The sequence below is a fragment of the Capra hircus genome (assembly GCF_001704415.2).
Source record: "Capra hircus breed San Clemente chromosome X unlocalized genomic scaffold, ASM170441v1, whole genome shotgun sequence".
Lineage (NCBI taxonomy): Eukaryota > Metazoa > Chordata > Mammalia > Artiodactyla > Bovidae > Capra > Capra hircus.
This window is the reverse complement of record NW_017189517.1, coordinates 8,015,487-8,031,081: the sequence shown is the minus strand read 5'-3', so window position 1 is coordinate 8,031,081 and position 15,595 is coordinate 8,015,487. Positions and strand designations below refer to the sequence as shown.

The 15,595-nt window shown below is 43.8% G+C and overlaps 1 protein-coding gene and 1 pseudogene across 1 annotated transcript in view; both read right to left on the bottom strand.

Annotated features, from left to right (window-relative positions):
* Nucleotides 1-10,092, bottom strand: part of LOC102178889 — a 106,027-nt pseudogene extending 95,935 nt beyond the window's left edge.
* Nucleotides 1-15,595, bottom strand: part of FGF13 (fibroblast growth factor 13) — a 467,971-nt gene that overhangs the window by 434,361 nt on the left and 18,015 nt on the right. The gene's annotated exons all lie outside the window — the stretch shown is intronic.

Below are 15,595 nucleotides of genomic sequence, written 5' to 3'. Positions count from 1 at the left end.
TCCAGAAAGCTAAGCTTTTGTCATCTGAGCCAAAGCATCCTCTTTATCATGGCAAGGGTGCTGTCTCTAAACCACAAATCTGATCACACCTCCTTTCTGCACTTGGCCTTTCAGTGCAAGCAGCTCACCAAGGCCTACCGAATCTGTTGCCATCTGCTCTCTGCCCTCTTCCCATATGGCTACCCACAAGTCATCTCCAGTCCCCAGCATGGCATGCTCTCACAGACTTTGCAGGTGCTGTTCCTTCTGCCTGGTATCCCATTCCCCAACTCCTTACCCAGGGAACTCATATCCATCCCTCAAGGCTCAAGCTAAATGTCACCACCTGGATGATGCTTGGAGGACCATGCCTCTGCTTCCACTCCTCAGCAGCTTAATGGTTCCCTCCTCTGTGATCCCAACCATCTCACACTCATTTCTATAGTGTTTCTTGCCATAAGATGCTGTAAACAGCTCTCTGTGAGACTGCTTAGCTAATCCTCTGGACATGTCTTAGCACTGCCTATAAAGACTTTGGCCTGACATTCAAGGCTGTCCTGACCAATCTGGCTTCAGGTGACATCACTAACCATACCTCCCATCATTTCCCTTCCTATACCTTTGCCTTTCCACACCCTCCAAGAAAAATTGACCTCTCACTGTCAGCCACCACATCACATGCTTTCTCAACCCTTTGACAGCCCCCTCTGCCTTCCCCCAGCTTCCACCAAGCTGTCAGGACCAGCTCCCAGTGCCCCTCTGCCAGGAGCCTCCCAGCAGGAGTCAGTTTCCTTCTGCCCTGAGGCCCCAATGGTGTCTTTAATATTTGTGTCTCATCCCATGGGGCCTACTAGATTGGGAGCTCCCGGCATGCAGGGTGCATCTCATTCATCTTTGTGTCCCTGGAGCTGACAGTGGGTGCCCAGTGCGAGCTTGATGAAAGAATAAAGATCCACTCTCGGGGCTGTTTTTAAAAGAAGAATCCGTATTAGAAACGTGTGAAAATGCAAATTCTAGACTGTGCTCCTTTCTCCTCCTTAAGAAAACTATTATTAGATGCCTAATTTCTTCTAGCTCGTACAACAGAGTCCCCAAAGGATGTGGAAAAAGCTTGTGAAACAAATAAGTGCAAGAAACTGTGGGGAGGAGAAGGCCTAGGAAGGTTCTATCTGAGGTTCTAACCCAGCCCCCAGAATAGATGATAACATGTCTTCAGCAGGAACAGGGCATCCGCATCCCAATCCAAGCTCTGCCTTGCTGTCTTGTCTACCTGCTGGTCTCCTTATGCTCTTTCTTAATGACTGTTACTTTGTAAACAGAACAAATTCAACTTTTTATCTAAATCCAAGCTTTTTTTTCTTCTTCTTCTTCAGTCTGTTTGTTTGTTTGTTTTGTGGCCACACAGCATGGCTTCTGGGAAGATTTTAGTTCCCTAATCAGGGATCGAACTTGGGCCCTGGACAGTGACAGTGCAGAGTCCTAACCACTGGACCACCAGGGACTTCCTTCAAAGCTTTTTTCTAAAACATAAAGCCCGTTATTCAACAGCTTCCCAGGTAGGCCTAAGGCCCTGTCCCAGTCCTGTGAAATATCACGCTAAGTATTTCCTTGTCAATATGTGATTTCCAAATGAATGAATAAGTTAGAATGCTAATGACTTTATTCAAGAAAACAATGCATTATCTTCCCTACATTGAGATTATGATATTGTTTTGACATTCACTGATTCATAAACTTTTCAAAGAGTGAAGAATATGCATTGTTCTATTATTTTCCTTTCTAAGTGTTCAATTTGACTGGTACTCTTTCCTGTCAAAAAAAAAAAAAAAAACTGAAACTTTAGGTATACCTAAGATGTGTTTTGCCCCCAGTGGGTCCTAAATTTATTTAGAGTTGTTTAAAACGAGCTTCAGTCAAGATATGATCCCAACATAAAAACTCAGATATGACTCTGCACTTGTATTTCACTGGTATTAAATTCCCTACTGGTCCATAAATATCCTATACACTTTCATAAACAGTAGAAATGGTTTTAAAGTGGTTATTTTACTTTGCTGTTCAGTCGCTAAGTTGTGTCTGACTGTTCGTGACCCCACGAACTCTAGTGTCAGGCTCCTCTCTGTCTCTGGGATTTCCCAGGCAAAAATACTGGAGTCAGTTGCCATTCTCTTCTCCAGGGGGGAATCTTCCCGACCCAGGGATCAAACCTATGTCTACTGCTTGGCAGGCAGATTCTAAACCACTGAGCCACCTGGGAAGGCCTTTAATATCAAATTCAATTTGAGTAGAAAGTTCTCTGATTAATCCGATGGTTTGGGGGCTAGTTGCGCAGCAGGCTGAAGGGCAGTTTCAGCAAAGGAACTCAACTCTTTCTGTCCAGCAGGTCATGTGGGGGGAGGACAATCCGCCAGGCCCACAGCAGCATTGTCCTGATTCCACATGGATCCTGTGCCAGACTCCTGTTCACATAGCTTACACTTGCCATGTCTTCCTTCCTCCTGCCCTCTCTCCATTTTTCACCCTTGCTTAATCTGGCTTCCAGTTTCTTGGCTCTTAGCCCAAACCAGGTATTTGATCCATTCTTGGTTTTCAAGGTTCTGGTTTATGGAGGTTGTTACTCAGTGAGACTTCTGCACAAAGCCCATAAGACAGAAATCTTTGAAGGAGAAACAGGATCAACATGTTCACTATTGGCAGACACCAGAAAGCTCTGTGAATAATGTAGATGGTGTTCCACCAGCCCCATTGCCAGAATGGTGCAACCAAAAATTAACCTGTATATTCATGTTCCAGCAGTCAGAATCTGCTGGCAGACAGATTTTCTTAAATCAAGATACATATTTTACATAACACCTGATTAGGCTAGGAGACTTGCAAATTTTATTACTCGTGATTTTTTTTTCATCCTGCGCCAAGAACCAAAAGACATAATTTTCAGATTTATGTTACACATACACCAGTCCCCTGTTGAATTCTACTATCAGTCTATCAACAAATATTCATCAAGTGTGCACAGGTATAAGGGGGATTCAAGAGAGGTATAAAATCTATCTATCCCCAGTCCTCAGATACTGATATAATTACTGCTATGGTCTGAAGACCCTGATGTTGGGAAAGATTGAGGGCAGGAGAAGGGGACAACAGAGGACGAGATGGTTGGATGGCATCACTGACTCAATGGACATGAATTTGAGCAAGCTCCAGGAGATGGTGAAGGACAGGGAAGCCTGGTGTGCTGCAGTCCACGGGGTTGCAAAGAGTTGGACACGGCTGAGCGCTTGAATGACAACAATGGTCTGAATATTTGTGTCCCCCCAAAACTCATATGTTCACAACTTAATGCTGGGGCCATAAACCATTGCCTGCCTTTCCAGTTAACAAAGAATGCTGCCAGTCACCAACCCACCAGCCACTGACTGCAACCATCTCCCCCGTCCACCCATGGTGAGCCCTGAGGGGAATTGCAGATGGAGAAAAAGCCAGGATACTGGCCCTAGAAGGTTAAGATGCATATTCTAAAGAATAACTTCAATGAGCCAACAATTGCAACTTTTCCCACATAGAAAAGCACTAAAATCATTCACTTGAGATGTCTGTTTTTTTTGTGATTAGCCTAATGTTTTGAATTCTAACTGAAAGGTTTCTTGTTCCCCAACAAAAACTCCTATATATCCTGGCTCCTCCCTTACCTCCTCAGAGCAGTTCCTCAAGTTCTCTGAGAAGCAGTCTCCCTGGGTTTCATCCTCAATAAGGTCCCCAGATAAAACACACTTACAAGTTGTGTGTTTTTCTGCTGTCATCAAATACCCCCAAGGTGACAGTCATAGGTGAAGCATTTGTAAAGTGATTAGGTCATGAGGGCAGAGCCCTCATGAATGATGTCAGTGCCCTTACTTATAAAGAGACACCAGAAAGCTCCCTCACCCCTTCTGCCCTGTGAGTACAATGCAAAGCATCTGCAACCGGAAGAGGGCCCTCACCCAACTGTGCAGGCACCCTGATCTTCGGCTTCTGGTCTCCAAGACTGTGAGATATAAATGTCTCTTATTTATATGCCACCAGTCTGTGGCACTGTGCTCACAGCAGCCCGAATGGACTAAGGCAGAGAAACAAAACACTTACCAATTTAAATAGATAACAACCAATCTAAGGCAATTTGCAAAAGCCAGTGAATAGTAGTGTCAAAAAACAATGTAGGAAGTACCTTTGCCAAACTCAACACAACAGAAATGTCTGCTCTGAAAGAAAAGGATTCAGAGGCATGATGGTGTCCTACTAGAAATCAGAAGATTTAGGCTTTAGTCCCAGCAATGCTCCTGACTATCTCTTGGACCATTAACAAGCAGTGTAACTTCCCTGGCTCTCCAATATCTCCTGTGCACAATGGAACAAAACAACCTGCACCGCCTACCTCATCCAACTGTTTTAAAGAGCAACTGATATGAGTGTTGGAAAGCAATTCCAGAAGCTCTGTTCTGCTACACCACAAAACCTTGGCGAGTCCTTCATCTTCTCCCAGCCTCAGTCCCTTCAACTGTAGAGAGCTGGGCTGATCTCTGAGGTCACCAAGCTTAGGATGATGACAAGGAAAATAGAAAGAAAGGATGGGGTACACCACTGACACCAGACTGCCAGGGGAGACTTCCACACCCATCCACATTTCTAATTCTTTGGCTCTAACAGGCCCAGAGAGAATGTGGCTGAGTTCTATACAGGTATTTTCAAGAGAACATGCCAACCATTCCATCAAAAATGGAGAGCTATAGGCCCACACTCCACACCATCTTGTCACAACAGGAATTTGCACACTATTGCAAAGTTTGACACTCTTCATGAAAACCTCAAGGTGGCCAGGTCCAGAATGTCATTACCAGATATACAATTTTTTCAGTCAGCTTCAGATCTAAGTGCTTCAGAGAAAGATCAAGTGAACCACGCTACAAAAACATTATACCATGTGTTTCATGTGGTCTCAATCTGCATAATTTGGTTGTCAGGTCTATAATCATAATTGTGGTGTCAGGTCTATAATCATGCCTTTCATTCTTGGCCACAAACCCATTCCAGTTATCTCCCTACTTTGTCCTCTGATTGTAGCAAAGCATGAGGAATTAAATTGCACACTGATGATCTAAATCCTATATGTGCTAAGTCACTTCAGTCATGTCCGACTTTTTGTGACCCCACGGACTGTAGCTCACCAGGCTCCTCTGTCCATGGAATTCTCCAGGCAAGAATACTGGAGTGGGTTGTCATTTCCTTCTCCTAAATCCTATATATATTTCCTTATATTAAAATTATTGACTTAGTGGAAGGAAGGAAGGAAAAAAGAATAGAAAGAAGGGAGGTAATGGAAGTAAAGGAGGAAAGAGAAAGAGAAATCTATCACACAAACCACCTAACAGAGTCTTTCTTTTTAAAATACATGTATAAATTGCGAGCCAACAAGATCTAGAATTGACACATGCAAGCGAAAGACACCACAAGTGACTTTTTCACAATAGTTTTACTTTCAGAACATTTAACTCTATGATCAGTGTTCCATGATGCTAACTGGTTTGCCTGTTGGCAGCCTAGCATTGGTCATTTGGGAAAGAAATGGATCATAGCGACCCTGAGAGCAGTGTGAATGGGAAGAGTTTTGAATGGAAGGATGAGGGTTAAGGCCTGGTAAGTTTTCATTTTTATTCAAAGTCCTCTCCAAATATTAAGACTACCTTGGTCCTCAGGAGGCAGTCCTCTGCATCTGAGCTCCTAGGCAAGAAAGAACAGCAGGAAATGACAGCAGACCCAGGGAGAGCATCTCATAGTGGACTAGTGTAGTGATGCACCCAGACGTGGTCCCCTCCCATGACATGTCTTCAAACTTTTCATAACTTTATCTAAGTTGGCAGCAATTTTCCCATTCAGAGAAATCATTCTTTCATTTCTTTAGGAAAAGATGCACCTCTTTCCACAGACCATCAGATTTCAAACTTTATTTCTGGTCATACAGTTCCAAGTCAGGCAGTCCTGCGATTCCAGGACATAAAGAAAAACATCCAGAAGTGGGTTCATGTTCTAGCTCAGCTGCTTCCTAGTAGCGTGAACACAGGCAAACTGATTAATGTCTCTGCACCTTAGTTTTCTAATCCAGGAGACGGGATAATGGGAACAACCTCGCAGGATTGCTCTGAGGTATGCAACCTGCCTCTTCTGTGATAAAGCACTTGGCAAATGGTAAATGGCTGATTGTATGCTTTAATATGTGTCCAGCCAGAAGACAGAGGGTCCTGGACTTCTTTGGTTGGATTTATTTTTGTATGTCCAGCATCCAGCACTGGAGTGAGACGCAAATGAGACCTTTATGAGATGCCTGATGAAAGCATGAATGGCTGATGAGTAAAGGAACACACTCCCTGGGCGTCCCCATAGGTACCAAGAACAGCAACAACATCCCATCTGTCTCTGTTCTCTTGCATGCAGCACAGAGCTGAGCTCAAAGCAGCTGATCAAATGAATTATACCTGAGGAATGAATGAAGCTCCCTTCAGGCTGGACCCATCAGCAATTCACAATCATTTTTACTTCCATCCCTGTCTCCCCCTTGCCCCTACCTAGACTGCACTTTCTGCCCCCCTGATTGGTCTCCTCCCAGTCTCTCCCCTTCACAGAGGCTTCCCACCTTCCCACCTCAGGGTACAAAATGGACAGCTGGGCTTTATGGTTTCTAACCTTCCAAGCTGCTCACTGTTTTCATTTCAGACATAACCTCCCAAGGTCAATGAGAATGCAACCTCTTTGGGGACAAAGACCAGGTCTTATATCAACAGAGGAAATTCCTTACAAAGACTGGCACCAGTGCTGGGCACTTAGCTAAAAGATGATCTTCTAGAATTCACGTTCCCTAAGGGCATTCCATGCACAAATTGCTCCAAGCCTGAGTGGTCACTGTGAAAATTCTACTATCCAGAAATTGAGTTTTCTGAACTACTAGGGTTTAAATTTGTTTCTTAGTTCTGTTTCTCTTGGATGGGGAATCTCATTCTAGCAGATACCATATGCTTCCTTAATTTCTCAAGTAGAGGATCTCAAACAAGATACGGTCACCATATGTGCATCAGCCTTACAATGGGGTGGACACGCAATTCAGATACACTCGAAGATTGTGCACAATGAGGCCGCCTGATTTAGCTGATGACTGTGTGACCCAGTGTGGTCACCGCCCCGACCCCTTCTAAACTGCACAGCCTGCACATTGACCCCTCCCCAAGAGACTACTATGTAAAAGACTGCTGCTGTGTGTTCCTGCCCCCAGGGTCACCCAGAAAATAGAACTCTTTGGCCGTGCTGCTTTCAAGTACCATTCAATTCACCAATCGTTCACTGAAGCCCTCCTATGGACCAGGTGCCCAATGAGAGAGAGAATGGTTCCACAGTATTCTGCAAGTTAAAACAGCAAAGATGGCTGATAAATAACGGGATACGCTTTTCCACAGTATTCAAGCAGACTGCTCAAGTAGCAGCAGAAAGATAAAGCGATTCTGTTTTTGACTTGCCCAACAGCCACTGACCCCAGGCTGCTCCTCAGAACCAAGAGAGTCCCTGCCGTCCTGTGGCTCACGGTCTATGGAGGAACAGACAGGCAAACACACCATGGCTGATGTACTATTATTAGTTATTTATTATGCAATAGTGAAAGTTGCTCAGTCCTGTCCGCCTCTTTGTGACCCCATGGACTATATATACAGTCCATGGGATTCTCCAGGCCAGAATTCTGGAGTGGGTAGCCTTTCCCTTCTCCAGGGGATCTTCCCAACCCAGGAATCGAACCCAGGTCTCCCACATTGCAGGCAGATTCGTTACCAGTTGAGCCACAAGAGAAGCCCTATTATGCAATAAAACCCCTTAGGAACACATTGGAGGAGCAGCAGCTAGTCTGTCTGGGGGCTCCTGAGAAGGCCATAGAGAGACCAGCCCTGCCCTCGATGAACTCAGTCACGCTGGGGGGCTCAGAGAAAGCACCCCTACCCCCACCCCAAGAAGGCAGAGATGGACTGTCATTCCAGCTGCCTCTTCTCTGCCCTCCTGCCCCAGCAATGCCCCCGCCGCCCACCTTGGTCACGCCAATGGCCTTCTTTAGGTCCAGCTGTCTGCTGCAGAGACGCGGGGCTCTGGCCCCACAGCAGATCACAGGCACTTGGTGCTTGTTCTTGTCTAATCTTGAAGGCAGCAACCAAAAAGAAGGGCAGCCCTGAAAGAGAAATGGCCTGCCCAGCTCCCGTCTGCCAATCCACAAGCTCGAACTGAGCATCTGCTGTGCACCAGGGTACTATGCTCTGATTATACCAGTCCCCCCTCTCCCAGAGCCCATGGCCTGTGAGGGAGACAGACCATTAACAGGTAATAGAACACAGTGTGATAAACGACATCATCTGTTGGATAAAGTGCTGCAATTGCAGTGGGAATCATCTGCTTGGTTTAGGGAGAAGGTAGGGAGGGTGGATGTTTGAAGTGGGCCTTGAAGAGACCTGAAGGGCTTTGCCCAGTGGGTGAGATGGGGAAGAACATTTGTGGCAGATGTTGTTGGTTACTTACTGAATGGAATTTCATTATCATCTCCTCTTCCTTCTCTAACACAATCCAGACTTTATTCAGACTTTTCCTTTAGACAGAAACCCTCTAAGCCAATCTAATCTCAGTGATGAGAGTTTATCATCAGTGACAATAACAACAGCAGCAAACATTTATATAGTGCTCACTATATGTGTGTCACTATTCTTAGTGTTATATAAATTAAATGATTTAATCCACACAGCAACCCAATGAAGTAGGTATTATTGTTATTCCCATTTTATAGATGAGAAAACTAAGGCACAAGCTCTGCACGCTTCACCACTGTAACCTATTATCTCTTTATTATGAGATGTTAAAGGTCCACATGGCAAAAGTTACTCTGGTGAGCAGTCTTAGGGGGGACCTTCACTTAAATATCAAAGAGTCAGGCCTGAAAGGCCACACTGGAAGGCAAATCCTAAATATGCTAAATTGTCCTCAGTGAAAAACATCCAAACTCTGGACTTCAACAGGACCATCAATCTTTTCTGTAAAAGAAATTGAAATGTCATAAGGTTGCTTCTTCAAAATTGCATATTGTTCTAGTACATATAGTATTAAACGTTCTATAGTATTTCCATCACTGAATGACAGTTCCCCTGCTGATCTGTACCTGTCACTTTCACAGTACATTATCTTTTATTTGTCAACAGTAAATTGTCCACTGGTTCCCTTGCTGTGCAGTGGAGAAGGTGTTAAAATGAAATTATCTGGGAGATGAACACTTAGGAAGCCAACAGATGACTTCAAATGTGAATAACGCTAATTTGGGGGCATTTCCTGACAAAAGGCCACGTGTCATTTGTATGGGTGAACAATCTTCCACCAATAAAGGCCGTGTAGGGAAAAACCAGTTCTAAAGGCACGCTCAATAGCTACAGTGCTACACCTGCATTCATGCGCCACATCTCATTCACCTGCGTGCATGCACATCTCGTTTTATTCTCCAACAAGGTTTGGTAGGTGCATCATATTATTATTCTCATTGTACAGGCTCAGGAAACTAAGACCCAGGGAGACAAAGAGGCTCACCCAATGGCACTCATTTCCTGTCTTCTTTCCACAAACACACTGCATTCCCTCCTCCCTACCCCCATCCTATTCGAATCTTTATATAACTAATGAACACTTGGTTGATCTGCAGCCTGAATCCATACACCCATTGCCTACTCCGTCACATATATCAGCAGGCGGGTCACACTCAACAGGTATCAAACACCTGGATCTTGTTCAAGAGAGGCTGGAGCAACCACTTCTCACTTTGGGTTGGTAGTCTCCCCATGGTAGGATCAGCTCCCCTCTCTAGACCTACTGGGTCCTCCCTCCTAATCTACTGGCCAGAGGCAAGGGTTAAGCACAGCACTGTGGAGAGAGGAAGAAAAATCTGCACTGACTAGTCCCAACATTAACCCACAGTGAATACTAACCAAGAACCTCTGTTCCATTCACTACTCCAGGTAAGTGGCCCAACACTGCTCTCCCCGTCCCTTTCAGGTCCTCAGGAGAAGCTGGTTTCATGGCTGCCACTCCTTCTGAACTTCAGGAGTCAAAGAGTCCAGCTGATCTCCAGACCCAGGAGATGCTCTTCTTTCAAGATATCAGAATGGTTCAGGCATTCTGCAGAAACGAAAACTTGGCATGCTTGCATCTGCAAATCAGCAAGTGGTTTTCAACACCAAAGCAGATGTAAAAACCGGTATGGACCAATCTAATCCATGTGGCTATTATATGTATGCACATACACACACTTTAGAGACTGCAATTTAAAAAGCTCTTTGTGTACTTTATAGACTCAAATTAACCATAGACTACATTTGAAATTCTGCCTCCCAGAATGTATTCAGGAATGCAGAAAGGACCTCAGTAAAAAAAAAAAAAAAAACAACTCCGACTGCCACCATTCTGCGTGTTGTATGTCCCCCCAACATACACATACACAGATACATACATGCACATGCGCACAGCAGTGTAAGCTCAGGAGGGCAGGGATCTCAGTTCTAGTTGGTGCTCCATCACCTCTGCCTGAACACTGCCTAGCACACAGCACATACTCAATATGTATTTGGTGGATGAATGTTATACAGAAAATCCTTGCTTTCCAAGTTAAACAAAAATTTTCCATACCAACTTGAACCCTTACTTCAGAAAGAACACACTTCTTTATTTCTTCAACTAAGCATTTCTGACTTAGCAGGACCGTCTTCTTCAAAGGAAGCACTCAAGACACATGTTCCAGGACACTTTATTGGGACAACTCTCACCATTAGAGCCTCAATGTAAAGCATTTAGCTCTAGTTCACACACAGGTGAAACTGGCCCTGGGCAGTACCTGTACTAACTTTGTTTAGTACTGGAGGAAAACTCATCAAATGAGACTCAGTGATACAGAACTCATATCTCACAGGGGCCAAGCCTGGACGAGCCACAGGGCCAGGGTTTGCTGAGTACACTGTGACACTTGTTCAACCTGTGTGTGTGTGTGTGTGTGTGTGTGTGTGTGTGTGTGTGTGTGTGTGTGTGTGTGTGTGTGTGTGTCTGTGCTTAGTTGCTCAGTCATGTCCAACTCTGTGCGATCCCGTGGCGTGTAGCCTGCCAGGCTTTTCTGTCCATGGGATTCTCCAGGTGAGGATACTGGAGTGGGTTGCCATGCCTTCCTCCAGGGGCTGGCAATACCTATTTTCTTTATTTTAAAAAAATCCTTTTTTAATGGATAGATTGTATTTATTTATTTTTAATATGTATTTTATTTTTTGGCTGAACTATGCAGCATGTGCAATCTTAATTCCAAGACCAGGGATAAAACCCACACGCCCTGCACTGGAAGCTCAGAGTCTTAACCACTGGACCACCAGGGAAGTCCCAATAGCTATTTTCTAAAAACAATAAGAAAATAGTAAAAGATGATATTTATTCATTATGGCAAAAACCACAAAATCCATGAACTCTATAAAATTTTGTTTTGCTAGAAGTTCATCTCACTTTATATACTTGGACACTTGTCCATAAGGAAGTATTTCTTTCAATCCACTATCTGATACCAGCCTTTCTTTCTTCTCTTTGGAAGACACCAATCCCCTGATTCCACAGCAGAGTGACTTCACAGTATTGACCTTAAAATTTAGCCTTTGTCAATAGTATTACCAATGCCCATGTATTTCCCTTGACCTGGGATGAGCTTCTTACCAGTTGTAGCTTTGGTTTTACATCTGGCATTTCTGAAACAAGACCATGTTGTGTGATACTGCAGAGCGAAGTCTCTCTTCTGGAATAAGCCGGGGGATTCCCAGCACAGCTATAGCCCACCAGCCCGGTCCAGCCCACACCATCACTACAGTAAGTATATATACCACAGCCAGGACACAGATTCTCTGAAAGAGCTCTTCAGGGGCTTCTCTGCCTTAGCCCACCTGCAATAACAACCACCCTTAAGTTCTTAGGGGAATGGTCTATTATAAACACTAGATGCTCAAAAGCTATTTTCTTGTTAATTACAGCACCCTTAAATCTTAAGTCAGGATCTAGCATTATCCTCTACATATTACAGACACGAATGTTGATATGAAGTTCTGAAGCGATTTTCTCTTTCATTAAATAAAGAAAGGCAAGATAATAGCAAAGCAAGGAATTCCCTGGTGGTCCAGTGGTTAAGACTCCACGCTTCCACTGTAGGGAGTGCAGGTTCAATCCCTGGTCAGGGAAGTTTGGCATGCCATGCAGTGAGGCAAAAAAAAGCTAACAGTAAAGCACGTAATAAATGATACCAGCAAAGCAGTCCTCAGGTAGCGGTGCAATATGGGGAACATTATGACACACATCCTCTAAGGTTTGAGTTCCACTTTTGACTGGTCTAGTCCTCATCTTAAAATCATATTTACATCAGTACACTGTAGATAAGAGAGACCAAAAGTGCTAACATGCACCTAAGCAGAAACTGAGCCTGCATAAGAAATGAGGGGTGGCTGACCAATGTCAGTTCATTTATTTGCCCAATGTTGCTGAGGGTCTGCTATATACCTTAGAAGTAAATGATATGATATTAAGGTCATTATCAATCACAGTTGAAAACAGTTCTGCAGTCACATTGGGGAAACTTAAAGAGATGAAGAGAAGGAGATTCAGAGAGAAGTGATGCTGTCCAATCACATACTTCCTAAGTACTAGAGATGGAAGTGGATTCCAGAAATATGAGGGTTGTCATTCTGTACTCCTCTCACCCCCTTAATTAAATGAGATGTAAATGGACCACTCATTACTGTTAACATTAAACCCAGTCTCCTCCCCACCTTGAAGAGTGCCCTTAGATCTTTAGACATCGTCCATTTTCATTCCTACCTTACTGAGTCTAAGCTTGGACCACTGCATCAGCTTCCCACTGCTTTCCCAGGCAGCCAGAGCTTTTCAAAATATGTATCAGGTCACAAGGCTCTCCACCATGCAACCCTCCTAAGGTTTCCCAATGCATTGAAAAATGACATTCAAACTCCTCATCCTGATAAAGCCCTCAATGCCTTCTGCACTGGCCCCACCTACATTTTCAGGTACACCCCATGCCTCTCTAGTCATAACGAATGTTATTCAATTATTCACACTTATTTTTGCAATCCATCTTCTTTTCCTTCCCTCTCTCCCTTCCCTCCATCCCCTCCCTTTTTTGTCTTCAGATGTGCTGTTCTTGCTGCTTAAAATTCTCTTTCCCTTCTTCTCTGCCCAGCCAACTTATCACACACTTTTCTGATCCCAGTTAAAGGTCTCCTTCCTCAGAAAGCCGTCCCTGCCCTTTCCAAGCTGAGTTGGCTGCCCTGCTCTGGGCTCGCACTGCTCCCTGGGCTTCTCCTATTACAGCACTGCTCATGCTGTGTTTATCTCCATCGACTCTGGCCTTGTGTATCTTCCCCACTAGACTGTGAGCCCTATGAGGGCAAGAGATCATCTGTAGCTTGTTCACCTTTGTATTACCAGCACCTAGAATCAAGCCTGACACAGAGATGACACCTAACACGCATTCAATGAACGGATAAGTGAAATACATGGAACTCTCCTGAAATTTCTATGTGGCAACTTCTGGGTAAGATTTGTGAAAGTATATTTACTTTTCTGCAACCGCTGAAGTGGAAGTTGAAAGTCACCATGGATGTAAGTTGGAGTCAGAAATGAGTTGCCTCCTGCCTGGCCATACCCCAAACTCTCAAGAATGATGTTATTTGTTAAATACAAAAGGTCTTTTTTGACTTAATAAAAAATCATGACCTATTGATACTAGCCATATTAGTTTGTACTAATAAAGTCTGTATGAATAAAGTCAATTAAGCTGTTTTCTGGACTGGTAGTATCTGACTGCTAAATAATCCATATTCTGGATAGCTTTGAGGTTCTCACTCCTGTTATCAATTTTTTTAATAACTGCAAACACATATATGAATCTCTGATCACTGAGACAACGATTCAAAAAACTCCAAGGCCTCTGATCTTAGCAGCACAGAATAAATTAAATCACAATGAGATATCACCTCACACCTCACAGAATGGCTACTATAAAAAAGACAAAAAATAACAAGTGTTGGAGAAGATGTGGAGAAAAGGGAACCCTTGTGCACTGCTGGTGGGAATGTAAATTGGTACAGCCACTATGGAAGACAATATAGAGACTCCTCAAAAATTAAAAATAAAATTACTATTGGTTCAGTTCAGTCGCTCAGTCGTGTCCGACTCTTTGTAACCCCATGAACTGCAGCACGCCAGGCCTCCCTGTCCATCACCAACTCCCGCAGTTCACTCAGATTCACGTCCATCGAGTCAGTGATGCCATCTAGCCATCTCATCCTCTGTCGTCCCCTTCTCCTCCTGCCCCCAATCCCTCCCAGCATCAGAGTCTTTTCCAATGAGTCAACTCTTCGCATGAGGTGACCAAAGTACTAGAGTTTCAGCTTTAGCATCAGTCCTTCCAAAGAAATTCCAGGGCTGATCTTCTTCAGAATGATAGGATCCAGCAATTCCACTTCTGGGTATCCAAAGAATACAAAACACTAATCCCAAAAGATATATGCACCCCTATGTTCATAACAGCATTATTTACAATTGCCAAGGTATGGAAGCAACCTAAGTGACTATCAACAGATAAATGAAGAAAAATGTGATACATATACAATGGAATACTTTCCAGACATGAAAATGATAAAATCTTTCTATGTGTGACAACATGGAAAGACCTTGAGGGCATTATGCTAAGTGAAATAAGTCAGAGACATACCGCATGATATCCATCATCTGTGGAATCTAAAAAACTAATCAACAGCAAAAAAAGAAAATAATGAGCAAACTAAACAGTAACACATAGCTATAGAGAACAGAAGAGCAGTTACCAGAGAGGGGAGTGGCAGGCAAAAGCATGCAAAAGGATTGACCATATGGTGATCCATGGAAACAAAATTTTGGTGGTGGAAAAAAAAAAAAAAACATTAACAACAACAAAGAAGCTTCTACTTTAAACTCTAACAAGTTTTATTCATTTAAAAAGACTGTATCCCATAATTCACAATAGGCATTTAAACACGTATATTGTTATGAGCCTGCTTGACTTCTGTGTGATTTGTCTTTTCATATATTTCTTACAATCAGGGAACCTGCTTGTGAACGCAGAGAGAAATGATATTTTTGAAACTGCTTCTTAAGAGGTGGATATCAATAAGAATGTCCACTGCCACGTGAGCAATGTAACTTGGCACACGTAAGGCCTAGCCTGACACCAGGTTGACTTGCTGATCCAGGAACCCTGAACTCTCATCACTTCTTGGTTCTCAAGATAAGCCCTGTTCTCACTGTCTGCCAGCCTCTGCACGTACTATTCCCACTTTCCAAGACATTCTTCTTCCTTCTCATCAACTCAGGAACCCTTGCTTACCTGCAGGTATCAGGGTATTGTCCCCACCATTAATTACCACTCAACAAGGTCAGTACCCTTTCTTCAAGCTTCCCCAGCTCTCCATCCTTCCCATTGTCAGCTCCAAGGGAGTGACAACAGCGA